The sequence below is a fragment of the Oryctolagus cuniculus genome, chromosome 6 (assembly GCF_964237555.1).
Source record: "Oryctolagus cuniculus chromosome 6, mOryCun1.1, whole genome shotgun sequence".
Lineage (NCBI taxonomy): Eukaryota > Metazoa > Chordata > Mammalia > Lagomorpha > Leporidae > Oryctolagus > Oryctolagus cuniculus.
In genome coordinates, this window is record NC_091437.1 from 126,566,284 (window position 1) to 126,577,768 (window position 11,485).

The 11,485-nt window shown below is 45.0% G+C and overlaps 1 non-coding gene across 2 annotated transcripts; it reads right to left on the bottom strand.

The window, feature by feature from the left end:
- Positions 1–509: 509 nt before the first annotated feature.
- Positions 510–7,742, bottom strand: LOC100342951 (uncharacterized). 2 transcript variants are annotated; one of them, XR_011389276.1, is made up of 4 exons: positions 7,587–7,742; positions 3,946–4,082; positions 1,466–1,573; positions 510–816 (listed from the first exon to the last, which is right to left on the bottom strand). It is a non-coding gene; the product is annotated as an uncharacterized protein (transcript). The 2 variants fall into 2 exon arrangements; XR_011389275.1 differs by having other exon boundaries at positions 7,386–7,740.
- Between the last annotated feature and the right edge of the window lie 3,743 nt (positions 7,743–11,485).

Consider the following 11,485-nt stretch of genomic DNA (forward strand, 5'->3'; position numbering starts at 1 on the left):
GAAGAATTTTGAAAGACTCTATATAATTTATCAAAGGTCTATCTTTACTGGTTTTACCATGTTCATTCCATCATATCTTTTACTAAACAATAGGCTTAATGGTCATTTCATTATGGCATATTCTTCAAAACCTAATCTTTCAGAAGGGCTGACAATCCAGAACTGGTTTTAGGAATTTATTAGATATTTACAGGGCATACTAGCTGGCAACTAATAGGTCATACATCGCGTTTAAACATTCCAACTTCAAACACAGGAAATAATCAGAGGAGGGCAATGACATATAATTGCAATGTATGATGGCAGCAGATCAGTCATTCTTCACCTAAATCAGCTGCCAATAAAACTGTGTGCACAATTTTAATGAATGAGTCTAGTTTAACGAACCTGCCATTGAGCCGAGAAAGATTAAGAACTGCATTTGCAATTCTACCTAGTGAATTCATAAGATTTGTATAAGGCAAATAATGCGGAAACTTAGAACAGAATTTCTAGAACCATTTGTCCTGTGATGTTGTAAAATCAAAGTACTACTTTATTAAATGAGTTATTTTACACAATATGAACATCAATATAATTACAATTGTAAAAAAATTTTTATAACAAGGATGGACTGATTTCCAGATTTCCAAATCAGAGTCAACTGTACATTTACACAGAATTGTCTTTGCATGAAGCTCAAAAGGGAACAGCATAAAAATGAGTGTTTTTGTAGCCCCTGTATTTTTGCTGATCAACAGTTTGTTAGAAAAGCAGCTGCAGGTTTGTTACCTAGGGTCTGAGACAGCAGAAGAGTCAGAGGTGTCACAGATTCGCCTGTAAAACAGAAGCACCGAGTGAGTGCAGCCCTCGCACAAGCCCAGTTTACAAGCACCTCATATGTCAAAGAAAACCCATCAAGTCAGTCTCTGACAGATTTGTAAACTGGATTTGACAACAAGATCTTTGATAAATTTACACTAAAAATAATTCATTCACACACACTGCCTCTTCACCTGCTCCACCATCTAGGGTGACACCCCCAACCACAGAAAGTGATTGATGATTTTCAAGCAGCTATCAAGTCTATACAGTATATGCCTACATTTTGCCCTATATTTTAATGCTTAGAAGCTCTGGTGTTAAGCATTGTAAATAAAGTAAGTTAACAAAGCAACTCAGGGACACTGGTCTTCTCCATTCTTGCACAGGAGTTGGCCAAACATCTACTTATCTCCCCATTTTTGGCTACATCACTAAAAACTAGGGGGTTTCAAAGGCAATGGAAGGAAATGGTCCGAGGAAAAGGATTTCTGACAATTATCAACTGCTCTAGTAAATTTTAAATAACCATAAGTTCTAGTGATGAAATTAAATATAAAAGGGGGAAACAATAAAGTCTCAGCAGGCAGAAATCATTCCACAATTACAAAAGATAGTTCTGCTCAACCCTGACAGTAACAAACCAACAGAAAGAGTCAATTACCTGTAAACAACTTTATGCCTGAACATCAGCCAATTCTGGAGGAAGCGGAGTCTTAGGATGTTTGCTCTCAAAGTGCTGCTTGAAGGTCTTAGGGTCTGGCATTTGTGTCTGATTTGTAAAATGTGCAAAAAAAAAGAAGAGCTGGACTTTATTTATGAAATAAAAAAATGTGCTACAGTTTAAAGTTGTGAATCTGCTCCTGACAATTATCACAAAATACTCTTAAATTCCTATACCTCGATGGCATGCATATGATGAGGGATTCTGTGACAAATTAACATTCCCACTTTTCAAATATAAAGGGGTAGGTAACATAGCATGGAGCATTCTGTTTATCTCTTTAAAGCAAATAACAGGTAACACTTACTAAACCTGATTATGTTCAGCATGTTACCTCAGCTCTCACGGAACTTGCACAGTATTCTTACTTCCTATTATCCTCAATTTACATGATAAGGAAACTGAAACTGAATTTGCCCAAGACCTACTTTGTTAGCTACCAGGTACTTCAGCTCTTAAATACTACACTACACAGTACTGATTTTCCTTGCAAGGACCTTCAGTTATTCACTCTTCAGTGCATTCAATTACATAAAACATGAAATTCAAGTTGCTGACTTTGAGTTTTAAAATATGTGAGCCACTTTAGTACTTTCAGGTCAACGTATTTCTTCATCACTGATGTAGTGAAATTTATCTTCAGCTTGTCTCTTTCCAAAGAGAACCAGAGATACTCAATTTTATTATCCTGAATTTATCAAAGTTCAATACAAACAAGATATTTTTTTGTTTTTGTTTTTTTTTTTTTGACAGGCAGAGTGGACAGTGAGAGAGAGAGACAGAGAGAAAGGTCTTCCTTTGCTGTTGGTTCACCCTCCAATGGCCGCCGCGGCTGGCGCGCTGCGGCCGGCGCACCGCGCTGATCCGATGGCAGGAGCCAGGAGCCAGGCGCTTTTCCTGGTCTCCCATGGGGTGCAGGGCCCAAGCACCTGGGCCATCCTCCACTGCACTCCCTGGCCACAGCAGAGGGCTGGCCTGGAAGAGGGGCAACCGGGACAGAATCCGGCGCCCCGACCAGGACTAGAACCCGGTGTGCCGGCGCCGCTAGGCGGAGGATTAGCCTAGTGAGCCGCGGCGCCGGCCACAAACAAGATATTTAATGGAATAAATTCCCTCTCTCCTAGAGTAATAAGAACTTTTGTGTAGATACGAGCTTCCTTTTCATTGGTAATCACTCCAACAGATGATAAACTTCAAAGAATCATGTTTTATCAAGATCCCTTCATGTCCATATTATCAACCCTCCCCAGGAACAGGGGCCTTGAGAATTACTCATGTCCTGACGCACCCCATTATGCATATTTCCTCAGGGACTTGCATCTACTAATTTGAAGAGAGGTGAGCTTACATATGGCAAGAAGACACTTGGGACTTCAGACACTGCTCTAAGAGGCAGTGGATGAAGGAGATGGAATGTGTTCAAATTCCAGAATCCCAGTCCTTCTGCTTCCTAGACCAAGTTTCTTAACTCCTACAACTCAACTTACTCTTTTGTAAGATGCAAACAATAAAAGTCTCACAGGATTGTTCTGTGGATTAAATGGATGAATACATATAAAACACATGGAATAGTGTCTGGGACATGGTAAGCACTCAATAATAGGTGTTACTAGCATTCTTCAAATCCAATAAAACTCAACTCTAGTAAAAACCCCAAGCACAAGTACATTGTATGTAGTTTTGTTGACAGTGTACCTGTAGGCTTAGGGGAGGGGAAAAAGTCAACTGCATAACCAAAGGTGCATTCACCTTTGGTATCTTACATAGTGTAGTCAGACCTAAACTAAGAAAGTAGATCTAGGGGTCAATGAAATGGCGCAGCAGGCTGAGCCACTGCCTTCAGTGCCAGTATCCCATATGCATGCTAGCTCAAGTCCCGGTTGCTCCAAATCCAATCCAGCTCCATGCTGATGCACCTGAGAAAGCAGCAGAGAATGGCCCAAGTGCTTGGGTCCCTGCCACCCACATGGCAGACCCAGATGAAGCTCCTGGCTCAGACCAGGCCGTTGTTCCTCCATTTGGGGAGGAACCAGTGGATAGAAGATCTCTTTCTCTCCACTTTTGTCTCTTTCTCTTTGTAACTGCCTCTCAAATAAAATGCTATATACATATAAAAAGAATGCAGATTTAGCTTCCTTACAAAGTTCTACCCATTTAAAGACATCTTTACTCTTCATTAGGCAACAGACTATGCTTTGTTCATTCCTGGTCCCCAGCACCTAAGAAAATTAGGGCTAATGATAGGAGACATTCAAAAAACATTTGTAGATTGAGTGAATGAAGATGGATTTCTAACCAGCTCTCTAATCTATTTCAAGTAAAGCATCTACTTTGCCATTGTTGGTAAAATCTCAATCTATTCAAGCCAATTTATAGTGAAAGAGCTGTTTAAGGAAAGCAAGGTCTCTGGACCCCCTCACCCTGCAGACAGTGCAGGTGTATATTAAGGCAGCTTTGGCAGCAGCCTTTTGGTCATGTCCTTGTTTCTTCTTTTGTCCAGCTTGCTTCTTGGCATTTTTCTGCTGAGACTGAATCTTCTGCTGTCCACGAGCCATATCTAAAATCAGAAGTTGAGACATTAGAGTGATTTTATTTTCTCTAATACAGTAATCTAAGCATTTTCACTTTGTCTCTTTCCAAGCAGAATCAAGATGTTCAATTTCATTATCCTGAATTTATCAAAGTTCATTAAGAACAAGATATTTAACGTAATAAATTCTAAGCATTGAAGCCTTAGGTTTTATAGAAACATCCAGCAATCAGAACATAGCCGTTTTCAAGGTCTCACATGATACTTTTAAAATACAGTATAAATTTAAAGAGAATAAACTGGTACAACCATTGTGGTAGGTGTCTATTCTATGATCCAGTAATTCCACTGTTGGGATATATCCAACAGAAATGCAAATATACACCCAGGTCTACTTTAAAAATTCATCTAAAAATGTTTGTACTTTTACTGTATGTAATCCAGAGAAAGTTTCTGAACAAAGTTTAATCCCTCCCACCGTCATTTAATTTGATCATTTTGTAAAGGTAATTTTCCCTTCCAGTATTCATTGTTGTGATCTGCAATTATTCTAACTTTAAGAGAAATAAGAGCTATCAGTTAGCCCATCTAAAGAGCATAGGAATAGGTGGGACTATTCTCTTAAATACTTGTTTCATAAAACTGTGATAGTCTAAATTTTCCCCCAAAATTGGGCTTTGCTGAATTACTGAGCAAATTGTTAAATAAGATTAAGTTACTTCCCAGTTGAGAGAATGAACCTGTCAAAAAGGTAAGGGTATCTATTTTTTATTACTAATGGTCTGAAGTGAACCTAAATAGATCAAAATTGTCACCAAAAAGTACTTTTACTTTTCCATTAAAATCAAAGACTTCTACTGACAATACAAGTTAAATCTGCTCATATAGGGTCTATGAGCCTCAACTGCTTTTTAAATATATTAAAACTGGATCCTAAGTAGAATTCCTATGTACAGTTCTGATTAGCACTGTAATTTAATTTTAAACTTTTAAGTCACTGCAGTACATGAACACACAATGGATCTAAATCAACTGTACTCAGAAAGTGGGCTGGCTTAACTAAGCTTTCCTCCCTGTTCCCCAAAAGGGGAAACCAAAATAAATAAATGTTTGGAAAAATTCCCACTAGCATTAAACACAGAACTAAGTCAGATAAGATAAAGAGGATCAAAGCTTTTCTAAAATGTGAGTTGAGTATTTTACCAATTACAAAAACATCTAGCATGCCAACTTAATGGAAGAACCCCACTCCCACCAAACAATGGTAAATATACCCAGCTGTAATAGTACTTGACGACTAGGATTCCATTTTTTTTTTTTAAACCAAATCCTTACTAGTTCTAAGCAAATGGAATTTGTTTTTTCCAAAGTAAAGTTCAGTTTAAATGTTACGGCAAGCTTACAAACCTATTTCCAGGAAACAGATTTGGCTATTTACATATTATTTGGATGACAGTAGTCAGATGTAAAGGCACCAATGGTTTTACTTTGATAACATTCTTTATGTCTCAATGCCTTAGTATCAGGACCTTATTTTAGAATACTTCAGTCCTCTCCCACATCTTAACTCTTCCATACGACCTATTTTATGTATATAAATATACAGGCTTTGTGGGTAACCTTCTGTTTTACATTGGAAAAAAAAAAAAAACTTACATAATGGTAGGCAAGTAATTCCAGAAGTTTATTTGCTATCTAGAAGTTATTTGCTATTTTTATAACATTTTCATACAGCGATTTGTACAAAACAGTGTCACTAGAAACACGAAATTATTCGTAACTTTTGCATTTAGGACTTCTAAAATTTTATATTACACAATAGGTTTAACCCATTTTCCATGATCACCTTACAACGGTAACAACAAAAAGCCATAAACGCTTTAATAAATAAAACGCAGCAGTCACTTGTCCTTATGAAGGAGGAAAGCTTAACACCAGGTAAAGGAAATTGAATCAAACAGGCTAAATGCAAGGGTGGGCCCCTTAACTTCTGACAACAGTCAGCATTTATTTCCTTTCCGAAAGCAAAAATGCAAACCAACAAACCACCTGCTTGTGGACAGCTCAACCTATGACCTGCTCTCAAGCCAATCAAATTTTCTACCAAATCTTAAGCGTGCTGCTCCTTAATTAAATATCACAAACTAAAAGGCAAAAGGTCTATTACAAACACCTGCATGCTGGTTTTTTTTTTTTTTTTTAATGCAACACTTATTTCGCGTGGTTTTCGGAGGGGGCTGCAGAGAGGGAAGTGGGAGAACGGAGATGTTCTAAAATAAGGAGCTCTCGCAAGAGGCAACAAGTAAACCGGGCTCCAAAGAAGATCCTTTAAAAACCCTAACAGGTAAGAGAAGAAAGGGATTTTGGATCCAGGAAGTGGACTCGTTCTCCAGAAGCATCAGAAAGGAGGAGGCCCAGGCCGCGCTCCACATTCTGACCCCAGCTGCTAGCTGCACGCGTTTGGGGCGAGGGGCGGCTGCGCGCGCCGGGAGGGGGCTCGGTCGGCTCCACCCAACGCCGCCCGGACCCCTGCGGCAGCCCGGCGCGCACCTTCCTTCCCGCCCCCACCGGCCCGCCAGTCCGCACGGACCCCGGCCCGAGACGCGCCTCCCGGAGGCCGCGGCCGCCCGGAACCCGACCCCTGAGGCACCGGGAGGCCGGCCTCGAGCGACCGGCCAGCTGCTGTCGCCCGGGGTAAGGTTACCGCTCGGCTGCCCCCGCTCGGCGGCCGCGGCCCGCGTGCGACCCGGCCACCTGCAGGGGCCTGGCAGGCGCCGGAGCGTCCCCACCCCCGGCCCGCGCCGGGCCCCGCCGTCCCGGGGAGGCCCCCGGCCTCGCGACCCCCGCGGCGCTCCCCACGGACCCCGCCGGCCCGCCTCCACCCCGCTTCCTGGGCGCCCAGCGCCGCCCCCGCCGCTCACCGGGACCGGGACAGTCCTGGTCTGGGAGACCGCGCAGCGCGAGAGGGCCGGGGCAGGTTGGCGGAGAGAAGAAGGTGGAGCGCTCCCAGCACCGCTGCGGCCTCCTCCACCCGCCGAGGAGGGGAAAGAGGAGCGCCGGAGCACAACAGCCCGCGCCTCGCACACCCGCCGCCGCTGCCGCCGCCGCCGCGCGCGCGCGCCCGCCGCCGCCTCAGCCTGAGGGAGGCCACTCCGCCTCGTGCTCGCGCACGCCGCGCCGCTCTCCCAGTGGCCCCAGCGCCGCCAGCCCCGCGCAGCCCCGCCCCCTGCCTTCCTGCGGCGCCCCACCCCCACCCCACCCCGGCTCCCGCCCTCTCGCACTCAGGCGCCCTTTCCGGTCGGCGGGCCAATGGCAGCGCGCCCCTATTACATAAGCGCGAGGGGGCGGGCCTGGCGAACGGGAAGTGCCGGGGTTGTCGCCTTGTGTTCCCGGGCGCCCCTCCTCTCCGGCACGCTCTCTCTGGGCGGCTTCTTCACGCGACTCTGTCAGCCGCGTGACCTCGGTCGTGGCTGGCGGAGGTGCGCGGGCGGCTGCGTGTTTCGCAAGTCGCCCGGCCGCGGGCTCACTCACTCGGGCGGCGGCCCGGCCTCTGCCCCCGCTTCCTTCTGGTGCGCCTCCCTGGCTGGCGAGCGGGTTTCGGCGGCGCCCGCCTAAGTACCGGCTGAGAGGGGCCGGGCCTGGGAGGGCCCCGGCGAGGAGCGCAGGGTCCGCGGTCTGGGCGGGCCGCGCGGTTTTGGTCCCGGTTCCGGTCCCGGTGAGGCCGGGGCGGACGGCACTGAGCAGAGACGCGCAGCCTTTGTTCTCTCACCGCCGCCCTGTCCCTCCCTGCGCGGAGGCTCCCGGCTGTTTTCCTACCCTGGGGTTGTTAGTGAGTTGGGGGTTCAAGCCTCACAGCCCCAGGAAAATGGTGGCTTACCATTAACAACTTGCTAAGAGTTGTACGTATTTATGGGGTGTCGTGTGCTGACTCAATACCTGTACACGTTGTGTAAGTTTCAAACCAAGATAAACTTGCTACTTCAACCAGTTATCGATCATAATGAAAACAGTCAAAATCCCTAATTCTAGCTTTTAAGAGCATTCCAGTTGTAGGCTCTGGGATCATCCTGGAATAGAACACCAGACTTCTTTCAAGTTGCTAGTATTTTGGGAAATGGTTACAGGTACCGACGAAGAGCAACGGCAGCCGTGAGATTATTACATCTGATTGTCTGGAAACAGCGCTGTAGATACCAGTTTATTCTGTTTTCTTAAGGCCCCCCCCCCCACCCCCGTACATGTTGGTCTCTTAATTAAATCTATTGGTGACGCAAAACAAAAACTTTGATATTTAATATGCTCGAATTGCCCATAAGCCTCCAGTCTCCCAAATTTGCCTTAGTGCCCGAAATTAGTTGTATATGGATAGTACCCCAATCTGTCCCAAATTCCAGGGCTGGGATGTGGCTGTCACGGAATTGTTTGGCCAGGAAGGGGTTAACTGCCTCTTGGACTTGGGCGTGAATGGTCTAGATATACAGTCCCTAGTTCCAAGATTTATTTTGATTTGAAAGAGTGACAAAGTGAGAGGAAGAGGCACAGAAATATCTTCCATCTGCTGGTTCACTCCCCAAATGCCTGCAACAGCCAGGGCTGGGCCAGGCAAAGGACAAAAGCCAGGAGCCAGGAGCTCCACCTGGGTCTCCTGTGTTGGTGGCAAGAAGCCAAGCCGTCACCTGCTGCCTCCCAGGCCCATTAGGAATCTGGATTAGACGTGCTGTAGCTGGGGCTCCAACCCGCGCTCTGGGATGTGGCCGTCCTGCCTGGCAGCTGAACCCTCTTGGCCACAATGTCCACCCCACACTTCACTTTTCACTCTTCCCTCCTGTTGCAGTTTAAATTTTATTCATGTCCCTCTGGTACTAGATTCCAAGCTGTTTGCATTACCATCTTATACCCAGTGACAAGCAGTGTGGTAAATATAGTGGTACTGAGCAAATGAACTGTGTCTAAAGAGAGCAGATTTTTTTTTTAAAGTTCTATTATTTATTTTTTTTTTTTGAGAGGCAGAGTCATAGATTGAGGGAGAGGCAGAGAGAAAGGTGTTCCATCCACTGGTTCACTTCCCAAATGGCCGCAGTGGCTGGAGCTGGGTCTATCAGGAGCTTCTTCCGGGTCTCCCACGCAGGTGCAGGGGCCCAAGCACTTGGGCCATCTTCTGCTTTTCCAGACCATCGGCAGGGAGCTGGATCGGAAGAGGAGCAGCTGGGACATGAACTGGTGTCTATATGGGATGCTGGCAGCGGAGGCTTAGTTTACTAAGCCACAGCATCGGCCTTGGCAGATTCTTTTAATTGACATAAGGCTTTAGTTTAATCATTCCTAGACACCATAGACATTGTAGTCTATTAATACAGCTGATAGGGGGATAAGGTACCTGGAAGATCCAGAGGAAGGAAATCCCTATGTCTTGTCTGCCCATGAATGACCATGGATGGTGCAAAGAGAAATCCAGCTGGTAGGGTTTTCTTCCCTAGATGGTGACTTCTGTTACCTCTAGAATCTCTTTGTCATGGCCTAGATAAAATATTCACTAAAGCCGGTGCTGCTTAAATTTCTGAGTCATGCCTCCTTTGAGAATTTGGTGAAGGTATCAACTTTGCCCTCACACTTCAGCTTATTGTAAAATTCTTGCACACATAAATTCATCCCCCTATGTAAAGTTTCTTAATCTCAGCACCACTGATATTTGGGCCAGATGACGCATGGTTCGGGAGTCTGTCCCGGGATTGTAGGGTGTTCAGCAAATTCTTGTCTTCTACCCTCTTGACATCAGTAGTGCTCCATCTTGAGCTGTGACAATGAAAAATACCTCCAGGTAGTGTCAGATGTTCCCTGGGGAATCAGAACCACCCTTGGTTGAGAACAGCTGCTACAGGGTATGGCATGAAGGTAACGTTGTATATGGTTAGGACATTTGAAATATGAAGGGAAAAAGTGAAGACGAGAGTGGATAAAATTCCACATCTGTGATCTGACAAACAGTAAAAGAAAGAGGGATAAATTAGCATTACTACCAGCTGTGTCCTACTTATAGAAATGTGACAACAAATGGCATATGAACTCCTCGGGATTTTTGTATACATCTCTGGTTTTCATTGTGAGTAGTAAGCCTACTGATTATTTTTCCTCTTCTGCCTTTAGACAATTATTCTAGGTTAACATGCAATAATCATGTGCTCATTCTCTATCCCAAATCAAAACAGAACAAAATACCTCTCTGAAGACGAACAAGGCTTATATATTTGTAGTCATGTAGGATTTTCAGAGACAAAAGAGTAGGCAGTTGATCAATCTGTTATTTCCCAAGTAAACAGGTTATTCTGAATGCCTTTTCCCAATTTATCTGCAGCATGTAGGTTAATATCTAAATGTAGTAAAGTGCTCAGCTCAGAGGTTTGTTAGAGAACAAAAGAGACAAGATCCTGGTCCTGTCAGGCCTTTTGTCAGTGACAAACCCACAGCCATCATGACAACATTGAAATGGAAACAGAAACGCTTCCTTTGCTAGCTCTTCTTCTACCCAACTTCTGCTGCAGCCTGGATTCCTGTCTTCTCCACATTCTTCCTGAAGAAATCTCAACCACCGTTGAGGCTTAAATAACACATTTAAGATGACTTCCACTTCCCCGTCTCCAGTTCAAACCTCTCTTCTCCAAATGACAGATTCAAGTACCTACTTTTCATCTCCACTGTTTTATGGACATGTCCCATTTAATACCATTTATTGAATCTGACAAACCATCCATTTTAAGTTATGTTCATGTCCACTAAGAAAAAAATATTGCCAACTCTGACATAATATAATGTACCTTTGGTGGTAAGATATGTCTTGATTTCAGACAGGTTAAAATCGGTTTAAAAAATAATGTGCTTTATTAGGCTGGCACAAAGAAGATAAAAATGCTTAAGAATAAACATACCAAGAGAAGTGCAAAACTTATATTCTGAGCACTAAACCACACCATTGAAACAAATTAAAGACCTAAATAAATGGAAAAGGCATCTCCCAGGAATCAGAAAACTTAATGTTGTAAACATGGTAATAATTGCCAAACTGGTTTACAGATTCACTCCAATGCCTTCCAAAATGCTGGCTGACACCTTTGCATGAATTGACAAGCTTATTCTAAAACTTATATAGAAATGCAAGGGATCGGCCGGTGCCATGGCTCAATAGGTTAATCCTCCACCTAGCGGCGCCGGCACACCAGGTTCTAGTCCCGGTCGGGGCGCCGGATTCTGTCCCGGTTGCCCCTCTTCCAGGCCAGCTCTCTGCTATGGCTAGGGAAGACAGTGGAGGATGGCCCAAGTGCTTGGGCCCTGCACCCCATGGGAGACCAGGAGAAGCACCTGGCTCCTGCCTTTGGATCAGCGCGGTGCGCCGGCCTCAGCGCGCCGGCCGCAGCGGCCATTGGAGGGTGAACCAA